Here is a 27,468-nt window from a genome sequence, read left to right as displayed (position 1 = left end):
GAATTAGATCAGAAAATAGTTCTGTCTCTCAACGCTTCCCCCACCCCCTCAGTCTTTCCAAGTTTAGGGTGTTCAACCTGAAGTCCTTTAGCATATGAGCTAAAGTCAAATAAAATTCATCGCCCACTATCCAATGGTGTATGCCCTAGGAGAGGCAATCAGCATGTCCATAAGGATACGTGTGAAGTGAGGAGTGGAACAGCAGTAGCTCTAAGGGAGCAAGGTAACTTGTTTGTATGTCATAGGAAGTCACATCCTTGGCCTAGAAACCTGACAGAATTGCTGGGGATTCTGCTCCTCCATGCCCCCAAACGATGCTGCTCATGTGTTTTGGGCTTTGTGCTAGTTTCCTGCTGTGATTTCTAGTAGCAGATTTCACAGCCAGTTGTGTTGTTTCTGCTCTTATCCTGCAGGCGCTGTGCTACGAAGTTCTGTGACATCGAGACGGCCATACTACTGGGGGTTAGTGGTCAAGGCAAGCAGTGTGCATTGGCTAATATCTGATCTGAGTTGTCATGGTCACCGTGGGCTCACAGCCAGGGGAAGTGATGGAATGAGGTCGCAATCACTGAATCCAAGGAGGGGTCTGCATGGTCCACCTTTCAGCAGTGCACTCTCAACAGTAAGTCGTGTTGATAGGATTCTGGCTAGCAATTCCTGAGACACTGGGATTCAGGGCTTTAGCAGGTGCTATGCTAACTGGATCCCAGAGAAAGAGCATTTTAATATGGATTAAGCTAAAAAACACACAGAGGGCCCAGCAGTGATGTACTTACTAGATTCATGCCAAACACTCCAGTAGAATTGACAATACAGCCCTGATGCTTCTAGTCTCACTGTATGTCTCCACAAGGTGCAAAGCAGTGAGGAATCAGGCTTGTTCATTTTTATTATTAATAACATCACAATAGTGCCAGGGGACCCACTTGTGAATCCAGGCCCCATTTTGCTAGGCACTGTACACACACATAACAAAGAGATGATTCCTGCCATGGAGAGCTCCTTGTTCCCAAAACAATCCCAGGGGAAAAGATGAAAGGACAGGGTTACTATGGCTGTACCATTCAGGGTTGGTTCTCTGAGTCCTGTGCATGTTGTGCTGCAGAGGAGGTAGGAGTGGGTAGTGTGGGCTAATTGCTCTGTGTTGGGCCTTTGATACTGATGGGACTGGACAAATCAGGAACCATTCTCATCTGATGAAATGGGTGGTGCGTCCAACCCCCACTGGTATCTCCCGGAAACCTGGAAAATGCAAGGGGAGAATCTATCACACAAGCTCCTCTTTGTCCCACACATATACAGGTATACCATGTCCCCACACATGTATTTGGCATACCCAGAGATTTGCAGTAATCTGCCCCACATGTCTACCATTTGCCACATAGACATGCCCCTGGATAGACTATATGAATACCTGGGGAGCTGGTGCAGATGGTGCTATTCTGAATTGTTTGACTCTCACCCCAGATGAGCAATGAGAATTTCTTTTGGATATTGCACTCCTTTTATCCTCTAGAGATGATGCTCAACTCCCTCACGCTCTCCAACCCCTTTTCCTGCTGCATGCACAAGGAAGTGTTAGATTGCAGCTTGCATTGGAACCATTCCTGACTTTTACCATGCTTCCTGTATCCTCTGGAAGCAGCCTCTGTTTGTCTGTGCCCTCTTTCCTTAGCCTGGGAGAGGCACATAATCCTCAATAAACTGCCATTGCCATATCTAGTAGGGCAAAAATATAGTTATAGATACCTAGGGAGAAAATCCAAACCACACCAAGAACATCCCAGATGATTTCAGGTTCATCTTTCAAATTCCCAAAAGGTGATTTTGTTTACAAATAAATAAGCCAAGCTGCCACATGTTACACCACTCTGTCAGAATGGCTGCTTCCCCTGCTCTGAATTTATGCCCTGCTTTACAATGGGCTGCAAGATCTATTGCTGCCAGAGCAGCCAATACCTGGGTTGGGTTTCTGGCATCAGGCTGGCACAATGCTGTTGCCTGCAATGGTCTCGGGGCGAGGGTGAAATATCTCTTCCAGCTGCCAGATTCCTAAACAAGCCAATAACTCTCCCAGCCAACAGCAGTGTCATCAAATTGCCTTCCTACTGTTCTTCATAAATTGGATTGTACAAACATTCCATCTGCAATTCGTGAGATCAGTTTTACTGTTCACCTTCTCTCTCTTTCCATGTGTCTCTTTCACAATGCTCTCCTTTTCTATTTCTTTCTTTTCTCCAAGCCCCAATGTAGGTCCCAGTTCTGCCCTATGCCCATGCAATTTAATTTACTTGTAATGAGTTGCATGGGGTGAAACCAGAGCAGAATTAGGACCTTATTATTTAGAGGGCCAAAGAAGAGACAGACAGTTGTTCTCAGTGATACTAACTTCCATTTTTCCAAAGTGATATGTGGGGCTTTTGCCACATGACTCCCATTAATTAATAAGAATTAGATGGATAAAACTCCTCTCAGTGCTAGGAAAATCAATGATCCCCTTGCTATTTAACTTATAAAAGTTCGTGGCCCTATCCAGATGCTACCTCCGTACAAATCCTGGTTTTGATGGCAGATTTAGGGCACCCATTTTGAAGGCTGGGCTAATTTTTCAGTAATTCCTAGGGCTCAGGCTGCAGCGAAATTCAGAGTTCATAATTATAGATGGGCCAAATAGACTCTTTGCCAGGGAGGATAGTAGGTTTTTTAATTAACTTGAAACATGACCAACCACAATGAAAGCAAAAACAAAACACCCTGGTTGTGCCCATTGCTATAGAAAATTAGCCTTTTCCTTACTTCTGTAACTGTCAGTGAAAATAAAAATAAACAAACAACTCTGTATAGTTTCCCTTGCTCACTTGTGGCTTTTAAGCTGAAATGAGAATCATTTTCCTCTTTGAATGCTCTTTCATTCACTGCTTCAATAGGTTGAAAATACAAATAACAACAAAGAAGCAAAAGCTCAACCAACTCATTTCTCTTATTTTCCTTCTTTCATTTCTCATTTTCATCCACCACACATTGGTGTTTGTTGGGAGTCTTTCCATTGACTTTATTGGGTGCTGCATCAGATTCTAAATGACTTAAGAGCTGGTGAAAGGTGGTGAGCTGGAGCTCCCTGGAGAATTAAAGGCCTGATTTTTATATACTATAAGGGTCCTTTACACTTCCAGGACGATGTAAAGCGGCTTTAGCATACCTGACAATCAGGTACCTAGGCTGAGGCCACCAAACTCCCATAAGACACTGCATGCTGTTTTGCTCCTCCATGTTCCAAGGAGAGCCTTCCGTATGTCATTGTGCCTGCCCTCCCGCAGATATTTTCTTTATGTACAAATTCCGGCTTATTAAAAGCTAAGAGTGTTCCTTGCAGCCATTGCTCCGTCAACCACATCACACCCATGTCTGAAAACATGCCTTCAAATCAGGCAATAGAAGCTGCTGCCACATACAGGAGATGTTCACAGGAGGGTTTTGTTAATTAATTTCTGCTTAAGGCTACAAGTGAGTAAACAATCCCTAAACATAATAACATTAAGAAGTAAGCAGCAGCCAGCAGTGTATAAGTGTATCCTTAAAAATGCACGTAATAATGCATTGAAGAAAGGCTGCACAGAACTACAATGGGTTTAGGCATCAAGATTTAATTCTATGGTTTGTAATTTCAAAACAATTGCCACCACCATGCAGCTTGGGTAATGATGGAAGCCTGGGCAAAAGAGGCCTGGTTCTTCTCACTGACACTGGTGTGAATCAGGAGTAACACCACTGAAGTCAATGGGGTTACACTGGTGTAACGTGACTAAAGTGAACAATGACAGAGTAAGTAATAGATGTGTTGAACGCAGCTGGTGAGCAGCTCACCGGCTGGCATTGGAGCATATGGAATATTTATTGAATCAATCAGGATAGTGGACAAATTCATAAAATCACAGTGGCAATGGAACAAAAGGTGTTAGATTATTTGTTCTCTGTGAACCATTTACCCAGCTCTAAGCACTGACTGTGTGACAATGGAACTGCCAGTGAGAGCAATGACAAGACTTATCCAGGATCTAAGCCATCCATGCCCAGAGAGGCCAGCTGTTGCCAGCTTTTCCTTGCTTGCTAACGCCTCAAAAGATACTGCATGGGGCATTATAGATAAGCTCCTACACTTACAAGACCCCACATGCCTCATCTTCCTTGTTTGCTATGGGCCAAATCTATTTCTAATGTAATTCCTCCAAAGCCAATAGGTCTGCACCAGGGATTAATCTGGTCCAATATCTTTATCTCTGCAGAGTTACACACGTCACAGCCTCATTTTCTCTGCTGAGGAATTGTCTAGCCCACAGCACACTCCAGAGCAGTGTTTGATTATCCTTGATTTACAGGTTCAAGCCCTGTGAAGTACATTGCTAGGGAGATAACGCATTCTGTAGCACTTTACTGTGAGCAATGCAGGAGCTTTAGATTTGTGCACTAATCTCCATGATGCATCTGACAGGAGAAGGTCAACAAAAGAAAAAAATTAGGACTTTTCTGTTTGAAAAGAAAAAAAGTTTTTTGTTACTAATGCTCCTGAGCCAGGCTCACCCGAGTGTGGTAGAAAAGATTCTCTGGTTAGCACGCATTTGTGGGTATGAGTGCAATTAGGGGCCTGGCTAACGTGGCCCCCACCTGCTGAGAGTTTCTTTATCTGCAGGTTGTACAGAAGCTTCTTGCTCTGTGTATGCTTATTGTGGGACCATTTGATGTGGAGCTTATCTAAAGATGGGGAAACTGGGCCAGAGAAAATAAGCACTCCAATCCTTCAATCATAGCTGGAAATTGAAGCTTTGCAAGGATTCAGAAATGTGTGGATAACTTTTCATTACTTTCAACATTACTTGTGTTCTTGTGTCATACCTTTGTGCCAATGGCCTGATTCACATTCTCACCGAGGCACCTCTACACCACTGTAGCAGAGTAAAGGAGGCTTAAAGTGGGAATTAAATATATTTGCACCCACTTTAAGACCTCTTTGCACTGCCAGAGTGGGGTAAAAAGGCTTTAAAATAAACGAGAAGCAGACCCTTATATTTTACTTCAGCAAGCTACTCACATAGGTGCATAACTTTAAGCACACACATAAGCCTTTGCAGGATCAGGGCATCACTGCATGATGATGATGATGATTTTGCACTGAGGTAGTTACCAGAGGCACCAATTAGTATGCAGGGTCCTGTTGTACTAAAGCACAGGAAGCCACCATCCCAAGGGCTTGGTTCTTGCCTGACTGGAAGCATCAGAAATCTTAATTAGCCATTTAATGTTTGTTGAAATTAACAATAATGACAATAAATAATATACTTGGCAGTTCACAAAGTGGTACGTACAAGTGCTAAATATTTATTATTAGTATAAATGATAATCATAAATCTAATAAGAAAATCTGTTCTCATGAGTTTTCCAGTCCGACAGTCTGAAATCAAGTGCTTCAGATCATTTGTATAAAGCAGCCAAACACCTATATAGTTATTGTCTGATCTGAACAACTGACCATTTGAGGTTCAATATGATGTGCTAGTTAATGAGGTCCAATGGTCAGATCAGGAGACAGAGAGTCAAGGGTTCAAAAATCCAGTTCTGCCACAGACACCCTGTGTGTTAAGTCACTTTACTTCTCCATGCCTCAGCATATCTGTCTGCAAAATGTGGACAATCATACTTATTTATTTCACAAGGCTGTCATGAGGCTTAATGTGTTGGGGCAAATTCTGCTTTCGGTTATACTGGTGTAAATGTGGAGCAACTCTGTTGAAGTCAAAACAGTGTAGGCAATGCCCAACCCACAAAGAGGTCTGGAACTGAACCTCTCCTGAGTTCACGGGGCTGAGAGGAGGGTCAGAGCTGGAGTTCTGGCTCAAGCCCACCTCTAGTTCTATGGCTTTTTAACTGTACTAGTACCTAGCAAGGCCCTTCTTTACAGTGGGACACAGCTGGTGATAAAACATTCACTATGGCCATGACTCAGGAATTTACTCCCTTTCCTTGGTCCAACAGAGTCCGGATTTGTTGGCTGTGATGGCAAAAGGCAAGGCTTATCTGCTTTCCCAGGCTTTCCCTAGAGTGGTGGATTGAGGGTGGCATAAGTAAGTTGAGGAGGAAGAATTTTTCTTTCCAGTAAATTGGCTGATGGTAGGGGGTAGATGGCGGGTTTTATGAAAGGCAGTTGGCTGGGTGGAGGCGATTTTGGGGAGATCCAACAGAATTTTTATACTGTACAAGCACCTAGAGCCTTGGATAGGTACTTCCTAAGCAAAATGAATGAATACATTTGTTAAATAATAACTGTTTGTTAGCCACCGTGAAAGCAAAAATTATCATCACCAAGGGCCTCATGAAACATGCCCTGTCCCAATGTTACAAGAACAAAAATGCTGATCTTCTTTTTAGATAGGTCAAGTGACCTCAAGTAGTTCTAGACCTAAATGAAAATCTGCAGCTGCTGCACCTTCGTTAATATTCACACAAACCTGTCCCTCCTTCTGCTCAGCATTTAATGGTCCAGTGAGCAGGACAGCGGCTTCCTAGAAGAAAGGTGCACTCATCCCAAGCCTCCATTCTTTACATTCTGTTGAAGTATTGCTAATAATAGACAGGACAAAGCCTCCTGTCCCAGTTTCTCTCACTCTCTCATTAGCACACCTTTAGTTTTCAGTGGAGCTGGCTGGTGTGCTCATTGGACCTTGAAGGGCTTAGTCAGTTTGCCTTACCTTTAGGTGCCTAAATACCTTTAAAATCTGGCCTCTTGGGACTCATTTTAACAGGTGCTGAGCCCCTGCAGCTCCAGGGGACTTTAATAGAAATCCCGGGTACTCGTTACCTGTGATAATCAGACCCACACTAATTGCCTCAAGTTGGGGGATACCCAGAATCACTGGAAATTTTGAAAAAAAATTGGTTTAAGTGATAGGCTCAGTGCTGTGCAGAATTAGGCCTTAAAACCCCAATCCAACAAGAGGCACGTAAGCACGTGTTTAACTTAAACATGTGCTTAAGTGCTTTGCTAAACTGGGGCCTAAATGAGCATTTCACACAACTTGTTTCTTTCCTTAAGAATTTGCTCTCCAAGAACCACTGGACTATTGAAGTTTCAGATCCCCTCTCACTCAGCTCTGAATCCTCCGCCTCCCATCCTGAATGTTTGGTTTGAATTATCTGATTGCACAGACTGACTGAACCCTGTGAGTGCCTGAGATAAACCCATTAACCCCAGGATTGTCTGGAATCGAAATGCTTTCCAGGCAAAGAAGTCAGTCGCAGCCCCAGACAAGCCCGTGAGATTTGCTATTACTAGAGTAGTGTGGACATGATGATATACATATAAATAGAGCACAAGATTAATAGGTTTTGACCAGGCTGTATTTTCAGAGAGATTACACTCATCAGCTCCCCCCCTCCCCCATTTCCTTTCACACCAAATCAATATGCAGAATCAGCAACCTTGGCAGCAGCTCCTGATGGATGAAATCAATTTTGGGAATATGAACAAGTAATGCTGTGAAATACGGCTGGGATGAGGGCACCAGAGAGGAGGGAAAAGCTGGAAGCCTTTTCCAAGTCAGTGAGGGTGGGTTGAGATAGTGATGTTGGGGGAGGATGATATTGTGATCAAAACAGTGGAGTTGCAGTCAGGAGACCAGACTCATTATAGGCAACTAACTTTCTAAGTCTCATTTCCCAGGCTTCTCTTACTATATTTTATATTTCTCCTAGACTTTATCTTTATTGTTTACGTTGATTGCAGCAAGAACTGTCTCTTACTATGTGTTTGTACAGCACCTACCACAGTGATTACCTGATCTCAGCTGAGGCTGCTGATTTCTGCTGTAATAGCAACTGCGATATAAACGAACTGCAATATAAATAACTGATGGCAATAATAATGAGTAGGGCTCCTCAGCAAAATGGTAAAATAAAGATCAAAGAAGTACACTTGAGATGGAATGTGGTGGGGATTGTGATGTTTCCTAGTTCCTGTGAGAGTTCATTCCACAGTCTTGGACCAGCCCCAGAGAAAGCTCTGTCTCTTGCACAGACAAGCTTGACCCTGAGAAGGACAGTTCCATGGTGCAAGATAAGTGTAGTTGTGTGCACCTTAAGTCTTAGGATGATCATTTACTAGTGATTGGCAAAGTTCAAATGTTTCAGAATAGAGCTGTGTCAAACTGAGCAAGGTTGGTTCACAAGGTTTCATGCAAACATTGTTGCTGGGTTTGATCTGTGAGGCATTTGCTCCCTTGAGTTTTGCTTTAGATTCTGAGTCTGAAGGAACCCAAAATCTCAAAGCAAAATGCTGTGGAAAAACCCTGAGTTTCATCTGGTTTCACATCAAAGCTATGGGAAGCCATTGACTCTTGTGGTTTTCACCTTGAATGAGGGTTTAGCTCAAAAACAGGTCCATGGGTTCACTTCAAAACTTTTGATAAACACAATCTGAGTTTCAAGTGTGTAACAAAACCAGGTGAGGTTTGTGCAGTGTCAGATTTTGTTCCTAAATATTTTGCATGTGTTCTCATTCAGATGTTTAGTTTGGTTCAGATAGGCAGCATCTCCTGTGCTTGGGGGTGGGGGCTGCCTGGCTTAAGTGGAGCCTACTTAAACTGGCAAGGCTAAGTTTAGGTAAGACAATATGCATTTAGCTTTTTGTTATATTTAACCCTTTCTTTCTGCTTGCCAAATTCTTATGGATAAATGAATTGTATTGTTTTGAACAAGCGGTTTTCTGTAACTCCTTTTACCAGCCAATCATGGCTCTGAGAGAAGATAAATTCAAACCCATGTGGCACTGCTGGATGTAATACAGTTGGTAAATAGGGTTGCTGTGGCCTGTGTTCTAGTCCAAGAGTGGGGTGAGCCAAGGGGTTCCACCCTGAGAGAAGTGCAGATATAGGTGTGTCAGTTGAAAGAAGTGCCCATGGAGAGACTGAAAGAAAGATCACAAGTGCAGCTCGCCCTTGAACTGTAACAACCAGCTACACCAAGCACTCGCAGCTCATAATATGTACCTTTCGGCTGCTGATAATAATAATGCTGATTTACAGTTTGTATGACAGTGGTGGGGCGTGACATTTTTAGCAACGCCTGCAATTCTACACTTGTAAGCAAAATGGCTGTGCAGAGGTCACCATTTTGAAGAACAAAATAACATTCTCCATGCATGTTCGGGGCTGGACCGAATTGTCCCATGGCCACAGCCAGTCAGAAAGTCATATTCAGGGGCCAGGGCTTTCATGGGCATGCAATACATGCCTTCCCTATATAGATGACATGCCTCTGGTGTTATGTAGCATCCAGATACCCTAACTGATATCAGGCCCCCATTCTGCTAGGCACTTTACAAACACATCGTAAGTGACAGTCCCTGACCCAAAGAGTTTATAGTAAATAGACATTAGAGTGGTAGGAGAAAGGAAATATCCCAATTTCACAGATGGGGAACAGAGGCACAGGGAGATGTGGGGACTGATGCTCAAGCAGGAGGAAAGATTTTTGAAAGGCAATTAAATAAGTGCCCAGAGACGTAAAAAAATTGTTCAACACCTCTCCGCTCCTATTGTGACACCTATATCCAAGTATTCACAGGAGCTCAGTAGCATCCAGCGTGCCGGGTACACATACCAGTACTGGATTTTGAGCTCTTTTGAAAATTTGCCATTCCTATGGTGGGGGCTGAGTAAACTTGAAAATCTGGACGTAAGTGACTTGCCCAGGGTCACACAGACAAATAGCAGTAAAGCCGGGAATTGAACCAGATCTAAACCCTAGTCCAGGAACCTTAATCACAAGATCTTTGTTCCACTCATTGCAAATCCAGTACAAAAATGTGAAGGTAGCATCACTTCTCAACCTCCTCTCTTGGCTGTTTTGCAGGAATTTTGACCTAACTTTTCCTTTTCCCCCAAAATGTACAGCAAAAAAATCACATTTTCCCACATTGCTGTCAGCTCTCTTCCTCCTGTCGCATTCTTAGAAACAATCAATCTGTTCCTCTCGATGCATTTTCCTGCTCAGTGTTTATCTTCAATTACTGTGTAAATATGTAAAATACACATACACCATCCACAGCAAAAAGGCATTAGGTGAAGCAGCAATGCCAGCGTCAAATGAATGTACTCCTAAAATTACTGTCTCAAGCTGGATGAGAAACAATATGCCATAAATTACTTTAAGGAATGCCACTGCACTCAGCTGCCATAACTATTAACTGGTTTATGTTTTATAGGAAATAACAATTATAACAAGGTTTGATGGAAGCAGAACATGCTTTTTAGTCTCGGTATAGTGTTCGTTATTTTTTGAAGTGCTTAAAAGGTGCAAAAGGTTGTTTAAATTAGATTTTTAGGATGTGGCAAATACTAAATGAGTCTCTATCAGCCACAAATCATTGTAATTTTGTGCAAACATTTCTTTCCAATTGACACCTCTGATGAGAAGCAAGACATGCTTTTCCCTCTGCATTTGGAATAATTTATCAGGAAAAGTTCCCAGGGCCATAAAGAAAAGACCAGTTTTGTTCTCTTTATTGCCCACATCCATGCTTCATGGCACAGAATACAGAATGAGCAAAAAGGGTAGCATCAACTGTGTGCCCATCTGCCTTGAAGTGATTTAATATCAGTGACCATGTGTCCATCTGTGTTGAGATGCTTTGCCAAAGGTAACTGTGTATCTAATTTCCATCTGTCTTCAGCAGAGATGGGCCAGAATCAAAACTATAGGGATGAACTTCCCTGAGTTTGGAAAAGTCTGATCCCTGAGTTTGGAAAAGTCTGATCCAGACCAAGATCCACATTCCCAAACAGTGCACCCAATGATAATCCTGTTCCAAGCAACCTGAAGAGATTCAAATATGAGCTTAGCTTTTGTCCCTTGGCTCTATAATTGGGCTAGTTCTGAACATCCTTGAGCTTTGTGGTGGGGATGGACTCTCTGCTGGATTTGGATTAGAGCTAGTTGAATTTTTTTTGCACTAAATATTTTAGAAATTGAAAAATGGTCTTTCTCCAAAAAATGAAACTTTTTGCAAAAACTTGTCAACTTTATCAAAATTGTTCTGAAATTGTCCATGATGTTTTAATTGAAATATTTGCCATAATTGCTATTTAAGATTTTTTGTTTTGTTTACCAAAAATCATGTTCTCAGTGAAAACTGAGTTGTCAGTAAATGGGGAAAAAATCAAAAACAATTCTGAAAACGATAGCAAGAAAAATTCAGAGAAAAAAATCTGAAAAAAAAAATCACCTTTCAGCATAACAGAATAATTGTAATTGGAAAGGGAAAAGTCCTATTATGTCCCTCCCAATCCATCCCTCATCAGTGCAGGAGGCTTCCTACAGTATATACATTCTAGAGCTAAGCAAGAATATTTTAGAGCCAGATTCTGCCCCCACCCCCACCCACCCCAACCCCTGTACTCATGGAAAGTAGTACCTGACTCTGTGAGCTGCCCCATTCATTTCCATGGGTTAGGTTGTATTTTTAGAACCTACCCTGCATAAGGGATGGTACATGACTGTGTCAACGCAGGAGCATCCAGGAAAGGCATGCCTCAAAGGAGAATAATTCCTTCCCTGCTTCCTGCTTGTTCCCAGGGAATACTAATCTGCTACTTATCCTTACCAGTAGTGGTAGTTAGAGGTTAGTACGTTGGAGGGCTGGAGACTAGGCTTTATCTATCCCCCCCTCCATCTCTACCTATTCCTTCCTCCCATTCATGGGGGACAAAGAGTGCCAGGTATCTGTTTACCATCCCCTCTATGGTCTGCAGTGGAGAAGTGGGGAGGTAATGCAGGACTGTCAGATGGGATCTTACTTTCCCTTAATATCTTTCATGGCTGCACAGGTTAAGCCATGATCTCACCTAATAGGGCTGCTTGCAAAGTAAGGTTCACATCAGCTCACTTTGCTAGTGCATTATCTCTCTTCCCCCTACCCTGTGTCTGTCTTGTCTTTAGATTAAAAGATCTTCTGGCCTGGGACTGTCTACTACTCTCTGTTTGTACAGCACAATGGGCTCCATTCTTGGTTGGTTCCTAGCACTACCTTGGTGGGGGAATTGGTCCTTTAGATATCACATCTATTCGGATGCCCATGAGGAACTGAGAAATATTTTAAATTATTTACATAAGAAAGAAAGTTACCGTCAAACATTTAACTTTACACTGCTTCCGCTTATTTTTTGTATCCTGTCTGAGAAGCTGGATGAAGTGAACTGGGGCTGATGTTTTCTGGTCTCATAGTCATAGAGGTGTTTCCTGTCTATTGAGTCCTTGTCATAATGTTTTATCTGGAACACCATTCTACTAAAATACATAACATAATAGTTTAGTGCATTTGAAAGCTCTTTTCTTTCCCTGCTTCTGCTTTTGAGCCTTGCAACAGGGGAATAAAAAGCAGAGGAACAGCCAGCGTATGAAAGAGAAGAATCTCTTCTTTAATTCTGCAGTTTCGTTCTGACAATTTGCTAGTATGTAGTCTCTTTCTTTCCCTTTGTTAGAAATATTGTACATTCAGGACAAGCTATAAAGAATTATGCAGCTAAAAGGATTTTAATTGGACATTTCAGATAAAATAAAAAGCAGAGAAATTAAGATTTTTGTGCAGAAAAGGTAACAATAAAAGCTAATGGAGTGTCTTCTCCAGAAAAATATTCAAGGAGAATAAAAAAAGGGTATAGGATTCATACATATCACAAAAAAATTACCTTTTGTATGTCTTCCTATTTTTGCATCTTTGCTGTCTCTAGCTTAACCCAGAATGTTGCATTTTTCACAAGCTCTGAAATACCCATGGCTGGGTATGAATGAACTATTGAATCTTTAGGCTGAGGTTTTCAATTCACCTAGGGGATTTAAATGCTCAATTCCATGGACATTTGTGGATAACCTGACTTGATCATTTTACTTTCAATGGTGTAATGCTTCCTATTACCCTCTGAATAGGAGACAAAGATGTGTAGCTCATTTAGCATCCTAAGAACAAACAGGAAAGAGTATAGTGTGTATGATAATCAATAGCATCTTGCCACTGAACTCCTGATCTTTTCTCCAAGCTCTCTCTACCTCCTTTTCTCTATCACTCTTGACAAAACCAGCATCCTTCCTGTTGATCAGCTCCATAACCTGGGAATCATCTTTGCCTCAGATACTCTCCCTTCTGTCATATATCAGCAATGTCATCTGATCTTCCACTCCTTCCTCCATAAATGCTTCCAACATTTTTTCTCTGTCTGCACAGCCAAAACCTTCGCCTAGGCCTCCATCAACTCCGATCTTGATTACTGCAAACTATTCTCCTCCAGCTTCCTGACACCCAGAATGACCCCACCCATCACATGCAAAACACAGCTGCTAAGATGCTCTTCCTTGATCATCACTCTGAGCACATCACTCCCATCTTCCAGTCCCCATCTCCCACTTTATCAGTTACAAGCTTCTTGTCCTAACCTCCAAAGCCTTTTACAGTTTTACTCTCCCTTACCTATCTGCTCTAATCTGCCATCACATTGCCCCTCATCCCACCTGCTTCACCGATTATGCCAACGTCATCTGCTTGCCTGTCCTCTTCTCTCATAGACATCCTCAGGCTTTCTTCTATGCCACTACCAGTACACTAAGCATCCTCCCTGAGCTCATTTGCAAGGCTGCTCCCCTCTTTTACTTCACATCCTTCCAGACCCGTTTCTGCAGTGATATGTATTAGAAATCAGCTGACATTTACGCAGCTATGCTGAGGGGCAGTTGTGAAAAGTCAATATCTATCTATCTATCTATCTATCTATCTAAAAAAAGTATATATTTGATTTTCTCCCTAACTTCATAAGTTCCTTTCCTGCATAGACCCTGATCCAGCAATGACCTCCCCACAGAGATTTGCCCACGTGCAGTTCATGGCAGGATGAGGGTCTTAGATTGTAAGCTCTTCTGGGCAGGGACTTTGTCTACTTCTTGTTTGTACAGTGCTTAGCAGAATGAGGCCCCAATCTTGACTGGAGCCTCTTGGTACTACCCCAAAATAAAGAAAAAATTAGTTATCAAATAATAGATAGTAGATAATAAGATTAATCAAATCATTGAATATACAATAATTATAGATCCTGTTAGAGGCTTCTTTTCTTTTATTCACACAGATCAGTAAAATGCTCCAGTAGACCCAGGGACAGATTCTGCTGTCACCTACGCCTGTTGAAACTCTGGAATATCTCCACTGATGTCAGTTACTCCAGATTTACACAGATGTAAAGGAGATCAGAGTTAGACTGCCAGTGAGCAGTTCCTCAGATTCACAAACAAATCATGTTTTATTCTCTTTCAGTTTCACTCCACAGAAAAGCTGTGTGATTGCTCGGCATTGCTGTGGCTTGAATTTCTATTCACATTTCTAACCCATGTTACTGAATTGTGAAATCTCCTTAGCGACGTGCTGATTACAGAATTGAGTCTTCGTGCTCTGGCATTTAGAAACAATTTCAGACATAAAACTGTGTATAAATTCAATATTTGCTGAGTCTGAACTCTAAATTCAAGGTGTATCATATGTGAATATTCTTTGGCATTGAGATGCAAAATGCTTGTATGCACAGGCAATTATACTGAATATACAGTAAGATACCAACTCAGATGCCAACTCAGAGAGATGTGTGTGCTACTTTATTCACAGTTATTCTGTGATATGTTTCATACAGTATAGAACATTGGAGGCATAGCTCGTGGTTTAAATAAGACATCAGTATCTTGTAAAGGTTGGTAGGTATATATGTATATAAAGAAAGAGAGACTATTATGTGTATAAAATCATCATCCCTTTCCCCCCCCCCCACATGTGTGTGTGTTCATGTATTGCACTGGCAAGATGATGGAGTAGATGGCTAATTTCCCCTCTAATATATGTATACACACATATACATAGAAATTAAAGAGCAAATAATATTAAGCCATCTATTCCATCTTTTGGTCAGTGAAAAATTGTTCTATATTATACATTGGCTACTATTAAATGCCCCTACAGCCTCCATGCTGTCATGGAGACCAAGGCCAGAAATGCATCATGGAGGGATGAACCTGCCATAGAGGGGATCAGTGGGTTGTGAGTGAAGTAGGATGAAGACAGGAGAGTGAGATTTTACTGAACCAACGAAGGAGGATGGGGATTGAGGGTAGGAGGGCACTGCTTATCCAAACCAGATGGAGGATGAGGACCTCCTCTTCTGCTTTTAGATTCCTGGCTCGGATCCACCACAGCCCCCTGACCCTCCTTTCGTCAGAAGATTGAATAGATCCTGTTTCTCATTGTCTGTTTGGAAGGTGTATGGCTTCCTGAAATCTAATGTCCATTGTCTTGATGCATTCTGTAAATTGCAAAGTGTGGGGGTGTTTGTTTATCCAGGAATAGTCCCAAGAGTTTTCATTAAACGTAGAGCTGGTCAAAATTTTGTTGTGGAAACATTTTTCTGATTTTAAAAATGGCTTTTTGACCAAAGCAGTAGTTTGCATACATGTTTTGTTTTGTTTTGGCTGAGTTATACTAGTTTTTCAATTACAAAAATATATATTTTTTAAAAATGGTTTTAGAAAGATAAATGTTTTTCAGTTCTCAGTAAATTTTTGGTTTTTGCTTTTCAAAAACAGATTTTTTTCAGGGGACAGGGGTTGGATTTTCAATAAAAAAATTTAAAAAATAGCAGAAAATGTTGGGAGGGAAAAATATTTTCCCCCCAAAGTTTCCCATGAAAAATAATTGGCATTTGTTAATCAGCCCTATTTTAGGACCTATTTAGGGAACAAGAGATGGAGAAAAGGGATGGGGGAAAGGTGGCTAGGAAGAAAGAGTGATAGAAGGAAAAAGGTTTATCCAATGACAGGCATAATAGATAAGGGATACATTTAGCTTATTAATAAAGAAAAGATCCTTTATTATTGCTACCTAGACATTTCTGGTAGAAAAGTTTCATTTAATGCCCCTGTTCAGAGAGGAACGGTTCAATAGGGACAGTTATTAGGCACTATGAAAAGCTCACCAGTGACTTGTTAACTAACTGAGGAAGTTGAAACCAGCTGAATCATCTTAAGGGATAATCAATCAGATCACTAGAGGTGGATCTGAGTCAAACTGTTTCTCAAGTCTCAGGACAGCCAAGGGGAGGAGGTCAGGGGATGAGGGATGTGTTTTAGAAGGGGTTAATGTGATCTTGGCATTAATTAGATTACAGCCTTGTAGAGCTTGAAACAATCTGGTACTTTTGTTTTCTAAAATTACGTATATATAATTACTGTTCCCATATGCAAACATGGATAATAGCTGGGTAAATCTGAGGGGGTTGGGAGACTGGACTCCTAGGTCCAGGACCTTCAATCTTAATAGATGTCCAGGAGGGTGCAGACCCGGAAGGTGTTCACAGTGACTTTAAACCATCTTTGTGCTTCCTTGATCCTGGTCCAGCTTTGAACTGTGTTAGCCTCAGCATAATTTAGAACAGCCTTATGGCTGAACCTGAAGACTGGGGCTGTTTGTATTTGGCTGATTTCTATTACTGAACAACAGCAGGAAATCAAACCATGGGATTCCTTGGCCTTAGCCTGCTGGTCTGTTTTCCATAGCTGGAATGCAGCAGCATGAACCTGACAAGTAAAAAACAGACCCTGTGTTAGTGAGAAGTAATGACAGCTGCCTGACAGAGCAACTCTTAAAAGAGAAGGTTCAGGAGAATCTTTCTCCTCTCCCGCTTCTCAAGCATTTCTTCATGTCGTCAACTGAGAACAAAAATAAAGTTTCCTGTGTATAGTTGGTGCCACTGACAGCCTGGCCAGCGGGTGGCTGAAGGACTGGTTAGAACAAGATGACTGACATGTTGTGATCAGCACTTTCTGTGTGAGGGCTGATGGACCAATCGATCAAGATGATCAAGGTGTATAGTTGGGGAAATACTGCACCCCACAGGAGCTGTCAAGCCAAAGGATGTATCTGGGATGTCTGAAGGATGCCTTGGTCACTGTGGACAAGGAATGTCCCAGGTTTCATTCCTGGGGATCGGAGAAGTGATACTTCCTCTCTTGGTACAACATCAGAATCCCTAGAAGCAAAGATGTTCATGGGCCTGATTCATATTTACAAGTCCAGAGCTCTGCAAAGTGGCCTCAGTGTAACTGAGAATCAGGTCCCTTGCATTTGAGACATGCGACTGGGATTCAGGGTCTGTATCCAAAGCCCACTAGCTTTGGATCAGAGTACCCAGAAGGTATGGGTACTGTGCCCAGTTCTGTTACAGATCAATCTCTCTGTGCTTCATTACCCTTCTGTAAAGTGCAGAGGCTAATAGTACTTACCTCCCTCTCAGTCCCAGGCTTTAAACTTAGCTACAGAGACACAGATAGATCCTTTATGCACAGGTTGGGGCACAACGGTTTTGTTAGGAGTTTTCTGGACCTGAATGTAGTTTTCGGGTGAGATTTTCAGAAGGGGCCAGAGTTGGTTGAACTCCACTAAAGTTAAAAGGTAAAACTCCTACTGACTTTGATAGAAGAAGTTTGATCAGAGGTGAGTGCTTTTGAAAGTCGCAGTCATAGTGTAAATGGGACTTATCCATAATGTTTCTGAGAGTATAGCTCTTTCCTTTCGGACAAATTCTCCTTCCATTTACAACGGTGCAACCTCAGTAATGTCAATGGGGTTGCACCAGGGTAAAGGAAATAAGAACATTTCCAGTTGTTGTTTTCTTAGGTCCTTGTAATCCTGCCTTAGGAGAAGCAATAGCAGTACAAAGAATTAGCATTAATTTATCAGGAGCTATTTGTGGATGCATCTTGTAACCTAGAAGGAGAGATTCTGCAGCTTTGACTTGTGTAACATTGTCAATCCATTAAAACAAATAAAATCTCTCAACCACCAAGCGAACAACCTTGCAAAAGAGCACAAGAAGGCACTAAGAACCCGGAGGGACCAGTTTAATTATTTTGGCATCGACAAGATGGGAAGGGTGTTAGTGTCTCTTCTGCCCCTTGGCTCTCTGTCTACAGAGATTAGTGCAGGTTAATGATAAAGGATAACAAAATGTGATACAGGAAATGCTAAGCAGGTTTGCCCCAGGCCTCTGTAACACAGTGTAGAGAAGTTCTGTTTTCTCATTTGTTCAGGGGATCTAATATAACTCGTTAAAAGAGGAGGGAGGAGCAAGTGGGGGAAGAAGGAGAAGGTGAAATTGGCAAAGAGAAAACACTGCCTCCCAACTGAAGCAAATACTCACCAGCAACCGCACACCATACAACATAAACACTAACCCAGGAACCTATCCTTGCAACAAACCCCGATGCCAGCTCTGTCCACATATCCATTCAAGTGACACCATCATAGGACCTAATCACATCAGACACGCCATCAGGGGCTCATACACCTGCACATCTACCAACGTAATATATGCCATCATGTGCCAGCAATGCCCCTCTGCCATGTACATTGGCCAAACCGGACAGTCTCTACGCAAAAGAATAAATGGACACAAATCTGACATCAGGAATCATAACATTCAAAAACCAGTGGGAGAACACTTCAACCTCTCTAACCACTCAGTGACAGACTTGAAGGTGGCAATTTTGCAACAAAAAAACTTCAAAAACAGACTCCAAAGAGAAACTGCTGAACTTGAATTAATATGCAAACTAGATACTATTAACTGTGGGTTAAACAAAGACTGGGAATGGTTGGGTCATTACACCAATTGAATCTATTTCCCTATGTTAAGTTCTCCTCACACCTTCTATGGGCCATCTTAATTATCACTTCAAAAAGTTTTTTCCTCCTGCTAACGATAGCTCATCTCAATTGATTAGACTCTGCCTGTTGGTATGCATACTTCCACCTTTTCATGTTCTCTGTATGTATAAATATCCCCTGTCTGTGTGTTCCATTCTATGCATCCGAAGAAGTGAGCTGTAGCTCACGAAAGCTCATGCTTAAATAAATTTGTTAGTCTTTAAGGTGCCACAAGTACTCCTGTTTTTTTCCAAAGTATTATTGTAACCTATGGTAGCCCTTTAGAAGTTCTTTATCTATTCTGTGGCTCCATCATTTATCTCTATCTCTGTGTCTCTGAAACATCCATTTCAATAACTGAGTCTTCCATTCTTTCTCTTTCTCCCTTTTGGACACTTCCAATAAATGGAATGGGCCAGATCCTCAACTGGTATAAATCAGTGTAGTTCCAATTAACTTCAGTTTATGCCTGCTGAGGATCTACCCCATTTATGTCAATGGGACTTTTGATCTTGGCTTTCTATGACAGATTTTAGACTTTTGGCAGTTAATTAGTGAGGCAAATAGGCAAAAAATACCTCGGATGTATATTTTCAGAGATCCAGCGTACGTTTGTGTGTAACAGGGCTCTGAATGATCACACCTGGGGTATGTCTTTGTATCCAAGTCTGATTCAGTACATGCTTCTCATGACTGCTCATGGGGGATGGAGAAAAGGCATCCTAACCTGAGGTACCTAATTAAACAAGCACGTAAATGCCTTCTGCAAATTCCAGTCTCACTGCTATTAACTTCAGTTCCCATTATTATCTTAATAGATTATGAATTAGAAAGTGATTTAATTGGGTTCCATGTGCCAGGAAAAGAAAGGGGAGAGGAGAGGTGAGAATGTCATGCAGATAAGTGAAATGGAAGTATGCAAGGCACTTGTAACAAAAATGTTCACAGCCTTTAAATAGTAATAATGAAAGCAACATATTCTGTCAACACTTATGATTGACTCCTTTAATCCCAGCTGTTCTGTAGCTGTTCCCCAGCATCTGACTGTGAACATTGTTTGGTTCCTTGTTAGTAATAGGACTTGAACCGTTTATTTATGGCTCAGCATCTGAAAGTTAAATCAAAAGCATCGAGCAATTATCACCCCATTGGTTCCAATACAATTTATGACTTCAAGAGGGTGTTGAGAATTTGTGATTCCCTCAAGCCAGACAGGTTTCAAGGCATCTAACAGAACGCTGGGTACATCACAGTGCAGCTGGCTTGGCAGGCAGCATGGCTAAAGCTCTAGAGTAGGAACTAGGAGACCTGAGTTCTAAATGATGCTGCTCTACCATTGACCAGCTGTGTGGCCTCGAGCAAGTTGCTGCTTCTCTTGTGCCTCATTCCTCTCCCCTTTGTCTTGTCTACTTAGATTGTAAGATCTTTTTGGCAGGGGGGCATCTCTTACCGTACAGACAGTGCCTACCATGTTGGGATGTGGTGGTGCCCCTATAATATCAGTACTAAAAATAAATCAGTAGAAGTTTGGTAAACTGAATGGGCAATGGCAGTTCCGAAGGAAACAATAGTAAAAATCAATTTGCAAATTATGGCAATTATCTATGTTTCATTTAATCTCTACAGATTGTGAGATGTTGAACTATGGTCTCTCTGAAGCAGGAAATGATTAGAGGGTAAAATAAAGGGGAAGGCAGAGGATGGGAGTTCAACTTTCCTTCCCCTGCTGAAATCAGAGGGAGAGGTCCCCCTCCTTTCGTGGGGCAAGGAAGTATAAATAATACATTGTTTTCACTAACAAGGGGCCTGGAGTTCTCAGGGAATTGGTTGTGAGCTACAGAGACTGTCACCTCTAGAGGCTAGATTTCTCAAATTGCTCAGGGCCAGATTTTCCAGGGCTCAGCACCCACAAATAAAATCAGATTTTCAGAAGAGCTCAGCTCCCATGTAGGCACCTAAATAAGGGCCAGATTTTAACAAGTGCTCAGGACCCAGCGTCTCCCATTGTGCACCCCACCCACAGTACTGAGGTGTACTGAAAATCTAGCCCATGGTCGCTGTACAAATCCAACTTAACACATCAATGGCTGAAAGCTGTCTGGATTTGCTGATTGTTTGGTGTCCCACATGAAATGTGAACAGACCATGTCACAAGCCACCACTGCAAGGCACAACGATCAACCCTTTCATTGGCAGGCTCGGGAGAGAAGCTGAGGACTGAATAAGCAATAGACCCTGACCTTCACCCTCTCATCCTTGGAAATGGTGTCTCTCTAAGCACATTAGCTTGCGCTGTTGTTGCCCCTAACATACCTGTTCTGTGTCTCATGGTCTGACAATCTGGTACTATTCACCAGCAAATAAGCTCACTTTAAGGAGAATGCAGAGCAGAGGGAAATGGAATAAAAATAAGTCTGGATGCTTTTATTTTGTTGGGAAATATAACACCTGAGGATAACTAGCTCTATTTAAGAACATTTAGGGCATCTAGCCGGAGAGGTCCCAGGCTCTGTTTATACATGTCCCTGGTGCGTCAAATACATCAATCACCCACTGTAGGAAAAGTCCCCATTCTACTGCCTCCTGTCACCTTGCTGGAGAGCAGACTGTAGTGCTCGGGTTTGCTGTGTTTGTTTGTTGTTTACTTGTTCCTCTCTCATAGCATCTGTTTGCTGGGGAAGACACAGAAAACTGTCAATAGAAGCTTTTTAAAGAAAACGAATTATGTGACTTACTGGATAATCTTCCCCCCCACATTCTGTATTGATTGGACTAACCCCTCACTACCCAAACCCCAACCATATGTAGGGTAAAAGCAGCTCAGTGTAACTTATGGAATCCTTCCCCCGCACTTGCACATACATTTTTTACCCAAAACGGAGGATCTGAGAGGGCTAACCACAACCTGTCTACAGCAGGTTGAATCTTTCTCTTCTTGCCTCTATGACCTGTTTGCTTCCATGATGCAGAAAAGATGTTGAGGGAATGATGGTCACACAATAATAGTTGTGTTAGCGACTGGCAAAAAGATCAGACGCACTATGATGATGTAAATGGGCCGGGGGGTGGGGCTTGGGGAGGTGAAATATTCACAGAACCTGGAGAAATGCCCAAAAGTTCAAGATAGGGTGCATAGACCAGAAGGGGTCCAGTCCTGCTCCTGCTGAAGACAATGGGAGTTTTGCCGTTGAGTTCAGAGGAAGCAGAATCAGGCTCACAAGGAGGTGTGATACTGTAAATGATAGAAGGCTACGTGTATGGACAGAGAAAGGGGTTCAGGTCCTTGTGGATGAAATTCCCCTGGAAAAAGAGCAACACCGGGCTAAGCACTCAATAGGGATTTAGTTTGTGCTAGCCCTCTGCAATAGCAAATTTCCCTCTATTATTGGAGCAAGATCTCAGTGGGTCAATTGCACCCTGGGGCTGTTCTACTTTTATTTTCATGGTTTTTATTTATCTTCTGGCCTGCAGGGTAGGGGCCAAGGCTCCTCTCTCTAGTCTGAACTGGTTGTGGGTCTCCCTAATCCTATCCTAAATTAGAGAAGTCTCAGGGCTGCTCTAGTTTATGTTCTGCTTCTTTTGCATCCCATGGACTGTGGAAAGTAGAGGATAGCTATAACACAATGTCCTCCAACCGTGCCCCCTGTTCATCACTGGCCTAAATCCTCTCTCTGCATATCCTCTGAAACAGGAGTTGAGAATAGAGGTCGGGACCCCCACCACTACACCAGCCGGGCAGGCCTCCTGTGCAGGGGCTATTCTTGGTGGGGTATTTCCACCATGCAAAAGGGGACTTAGTGTTTCTAGGAATTGGGCCCGCTGACTTTCTTTCCTTCCTACCTCAGCAGAAGGTGGTCATCGGTGTCTTTATTATTGACTGCTGATGAAAGAGTGTGTATGGGAAACCCATGGTTGTATTAGTATGGATTGTAAATTATTTTCTCATTTCAGTGGGGGGTGGAGAAAATGTTTCATATCACAAGTGCTGAAATAAGACAGATGGTACATTGCGAGAGGGGAAAGCTGGGAACAAATGCTAGTGTAGAGGAGATGTCCTGTTCCCTGGAGTGGTGTGTTCTGTGAAGAAACTGCCATAATGCTTTTGTTATTTACCTTTTGTTCTAACTGCAGGAGGAAAATAAACATTTCCAACTCTGAGGCATGTCCCCAGCTACTTTGTTTTTTTTTTTAAGTACTTTGGAATATGCGGGATGACAGATTGCAAGAGAAATAGATCTTTTATGATACTGAGACCAGGTTAGCTGGGGTGAAAGCACTGGGGTAAAAGGAATCCATTATGTGATGGGAGAACAAAGAAGAGGGGCATTGGGTGATCTGCCTCTCATCACATCCCTGTTACTGAGGCAAGTGTCAGGTATCCCTCTTTAATTAGCTACTATTATGTCAGCAAGACATTGACAAGGTACATTGAACAAACAAACAGTTTCTATCAACAAACTCATACCTGGGAGACTCTTTGAGGCTGATTAGTCTGCAGCATGATGTATTGGAGGATCTGCCCTATAGAATTAGCCCCTGAGTGGGATGTATCTGGCATCTGTGTTGTTTCCGGAATTCGTTTTTAACTGCTTAATCACCACTGTTCTTTTCATGTGAGTTTGGTATATTGTTTTAATTCTTTATCTATTTATTTTAACACATCTTTAATTAAATGTCTCAGGAACAGAGGATTTGCTGGATCAGTTCATTGATGCATCTAAGACACTGTTGTGCTTCTGATATTGGCTAGTAATAGGAAAATAGGAATTGCTAAACCAGATTAGACCAATGATCCATCTAGTTCAGTATCCTGTCTCAGACATTGGCCCAGCACCAACTGCTTCAGAAAAAGGCACAAGAAATCTAGAAGTGGGCAGTTAGGAAGAGATATTTCATAGCGTTTTTTGAGAGGTTGTCAGATGTACTGAAGAATTTAGGCTTTAATAACTGTAAAACATTTTGAAAGTGGAATGATATATAAATACAAGTTACTGTTGAGGAAAATCCTAAAGTCCTTACTCAAGCCAAATAATCATTGATATTGACACTGAGTCTTGTGAGAGTTGGGAAGTCATCTCACCTCTCTGTGCCTCAGTTTCTCCATCTATGAAGCGGGGATAACAATAATCTCTAGCGGTAACAGTAGCTCACAGGAATGTTGTGTAGCTCAGTTCACTAATGTCCGTATCAGACTTTGAGATGCCAGAGGAAGGATGATCTTTCGATATGACATTGGGCTGGGGCACAGGAAATCCAGGTTTAAATCCCAACTCTTCCATACTTATCCTGTGTTCTCTTGAACCATCATCTTAATCTCTCCGTGCCTCAGTTCTGCATCTGTAAAATGCCTATCTTGCAGGGGTGTTTAATTCATTAGGACCAGATTCTGTCACCCCTAGTCCCTTTGAATAGTACCTGGTTCTGCAAGCATAGTTCTTGAAATGAATGGGAGTACTCGTGGAGTGAAGTGCTTCTCTATGGGAGTGAAGGGTGGCTGACTCTGCCCCTTAATGTTTGTGAGGCACATGGATACTACATATAAGTCCCTAGGTGGCTGGACAGATAAAATGTGCTCGGTATGATTGACCTGTTTCTCCCCTTCCTTGTATGTTGTGTTGTTAGATACATCTATGATTCTATGATCTATATACGAGTGCAAATTAGAATTCTTCAGGCACTTTCACCAGTGGTAGCAGTTCACACTCATGCATTCCTTTTTTCACAGGTGTAAATGATCACACAACTTGCAAAGCAGTGGAGAATCAAGCCCAATAAGTATAAAATATTACTTCAATAACGTTCACGATACAACACATCATGCTAGAAAAAGGCCTTCTACCCTTATCCTTTTAACTCTGTTAGATTAAGATTTTCCTCTCTCTGGCTTCAGATGTATGTTTCTTTTTCATCACCACATATATACTTCTAGCATAAGTAGGACAAAAAGCCTGTACCACCCTGTCCTTTCTTTTTCATATGCCACAAATTAAGTAGTACTCATGTAGGACTGGATAGAGGACGAAGTGCTTTATAAATTCTTAAAACCATATTTGGAACTATTTGAGTAATCATTACAATGCATTATTCAGTCAGTTAGAAGTACTTTGCAAGAAAAACATGAAATATATCTTCATTGTAAGTGCATCTGTTGTTTCTTGCAAACGATTAGCTGTCACCAAATCATAAATTTTCTTTTATTTTATGACTAAGACCATTTGTTCTAATTAAGGACTATGTATGACACTGAGAGAAACTTGCCATGTTTGGTAGAACTAAGGCTTTTAGTCATGCCGTTTCCCAAATCCTAAATGTGGAAGACAGTGTAAAATATTTGTAATTGTTATTTATATTGATTCTACCGATTGCACCTGAGATTGTGGCCCATATTGTTGTAGGTTCTGGGCAGACAGACCCTATTTCAAAATTTACAATCGAAATCAATGGTTCTCAACCTATTTAGCACTGTGGGCTGCATATGCTGCTTTCTATGTGTTATGTGGGCTGCATTTGCCCAAAGCCTGTGTGACCCTGAGGATGTCACATGGGCCACAGCTGCGTGCTGATTGGGCCGCAAGCAGCGCACAAACTGCGAATAGAGAACCACTGATCTAAACAGACTAGATAGAAAAAGAGCCAGGGAAAGGAAGAATTATTATTAGAACGGGTCAATGTTTTTTCATCAATGCATTTTTTTAACAAAAAATTGGCTTTGCTACCAAAACAACAATTGTCATGGAAAACTCACTTTAGTCATTTTTTCCCCATTTTATTCAATGAAAAACAGTCACCAAAATATTTTTGTGTTTAAAAAACAACAAACAACAACAACAAAACAGGTTTTTGTTTAAAAAAATGAGTTTGCCGTTTTTTTTAGTTTACAAAAACTTTTTTTCCTGAAAATCAAAATTTCTTATTGAAAAGTGAACGTTTTTCAGTTTTCAGTTGTTTATTGGGAAAATGATTTTTGCGGGACATTTAAAAAAAATCTATAGCTATATAAATCAAAGGAAATATGATTTTGTGGTTTAGGCCCTGGTCTGGGAGTCAGGGTGCAGTTCTTAGCTGTGTGTGTGTGTGTGTGTGTGTGTGTGTGTGTGTGAGAGAGAGAGAGAGAGAGAGAGAGAGTAAAAGACGGAGAAGTTATAAATATATCTTATATATTGGTGAGAAATTTCAGAATGGAAAAGGCTGGAATCTTTAGAGATATAACCTCAAGGTAGATATCTAACTCCTATGCCTTGTCCCTCTATTAAGTGATGGATTAGGTGACATAATAGGTCATTTCCATCTGTATTGTCTATGATTCTGTAATACCTGGGGTCACTGAAGGAATTGAGGGATCCTCTGTAATAGGAAAGTTCAAGTGCAAAAGCTACAATTTTCTTCTCCTCTTGACTGTATTGCAGGGTTTATTTTTCAGGCAGTCTCATTCTCATTAACTATTCCAACACACTGCTTGGTTGGATAATTCTTCCATGAGTTACACTGGAGTAAATCCAGTTACCCCAAATGTATAGTAGGTCAATTGAAATTTGCTCCAAGGGAGCAGAGGAAAAGGGAAGAGAGCAGGAATTTGAAGGGTGAGAAAACACAACTCAGTATTCTTGCATGCCATTTGCAGTGAGTAGTAGCAGGCATTTATAGGGTGAGGGAAGCATTGTGAGAGGCGAGTGTTACAGTCAGGGGAGATGGGAGAAAGCAGTAATGAGGGAGAGGAAGGTGAGTGTTACAGTGAGGCAGGGATGGAAGGAGCAGTAGAGAGAATGAAGTGATGGGGGCTGGAGAAGCTAATGATATGGGGAGGGACTAGAGTGGGAAGTTTAGTGCCAGTCATAGACTAAAGGAAATAAGAAACATTTTCAAGATGAGATTCCAAGAATGGAAATTTCTCAAGGGCTTGGAAGAGGAGAGGGAACTCTAGGCAACCCACTGAGGGTGAAATCCACCCCTGTGCAGAGGCCTGGTAGAAGCCCATGAACCATTTAACCCCTCAAAATAAGGCTTAAGTGGTTCATAAACGTTGTACTGGCCCTTTTCTGGTAGAACAGAACAGAGAGTAGAACATCCATTTGATGGCCTCAAGGTGAGCTTGAAGAATGAGCTCTGAACTTGTCCATACATCTTCCAAATTTGGAAGTGCTGATCGGTGAAATCTGCAACCTGCTTGCTTCTAAATGTGCAGAGACAAGGCTCTGTATATATGGGGTGTTCCCTGCTGCCTAGTTCCTCCAAATCAATATTCCCCATTGTTCCATCATCCGAGACCTCCATCCCAGCTATAATAATTGCCATGGCACTATCATCCTGTGACTAATCAGAGGAAGTAATATTTAATTATTTTCTTCTCACTAAAACTTTTTTGTTTATTGAATGCCTCCCTGAGGGGAAAAGAAACTGCAAAGCAACCACAGGTCAATTTCTGTGTCTGATTGCCTGGCACAGAAAGATCTTTCATGGATGTTAGCTAAGGGTCTCAGGCTTGGTCTGTTACACTACAGACTTATGTCTGTATAACTGCATTGCTCAGGAATGTGGAAAATCCACACTGCGCTATGACAATGGGAGGGCTTCTTCTGTTGACATAGTTCCTGCCTCTCTGAGAGGTGGAGTACCTACACCGATGGGAGAAGCTCTCCCATAGATGTAGCTAGCGTCTTCACTCAGCGCTACAGCGATGTGGCTGCATCAGTGCA

General features: G+C 41.8%; 1 long non-coding RNA gene across 1 annotated transcript in view; it reads left to right on the top strand.

Moving 5' to 3' along the window:
- Positions 1-27,468, top strand: part of LOC120375767 — a 105,680-nt gene that overhangs the window by 6,602 nt on the left and 71,610 nt on the right. Inside the window, exon 2 of the long non-coding RNA XR_005586765.1 lies at positions 414-622. This is a non-coding gene — a long non-coding RNA (uncharacterized LOC120375767). The remainder of the gene's footprint in view (positions 1-413; positions 623-27,468) is intronic.

Source organism: Mauremys reevesii, linkage group 12 (genome assembly GCF_016161935.1).
Source record: "Mauremys reevesii isolate NIE-2019 linkage group 12, ASM1616193v1, whole genome shotgun sequence".
Classification (NCBI taxonomy): Eukaryota; Metazoa; Chordata; order Testudines; family Geoemydidae; genus Mauremys; species Mauremys reevesii.
This window is presented reverse-complemented; position numbering and strand designations above follow the sequence as displayed.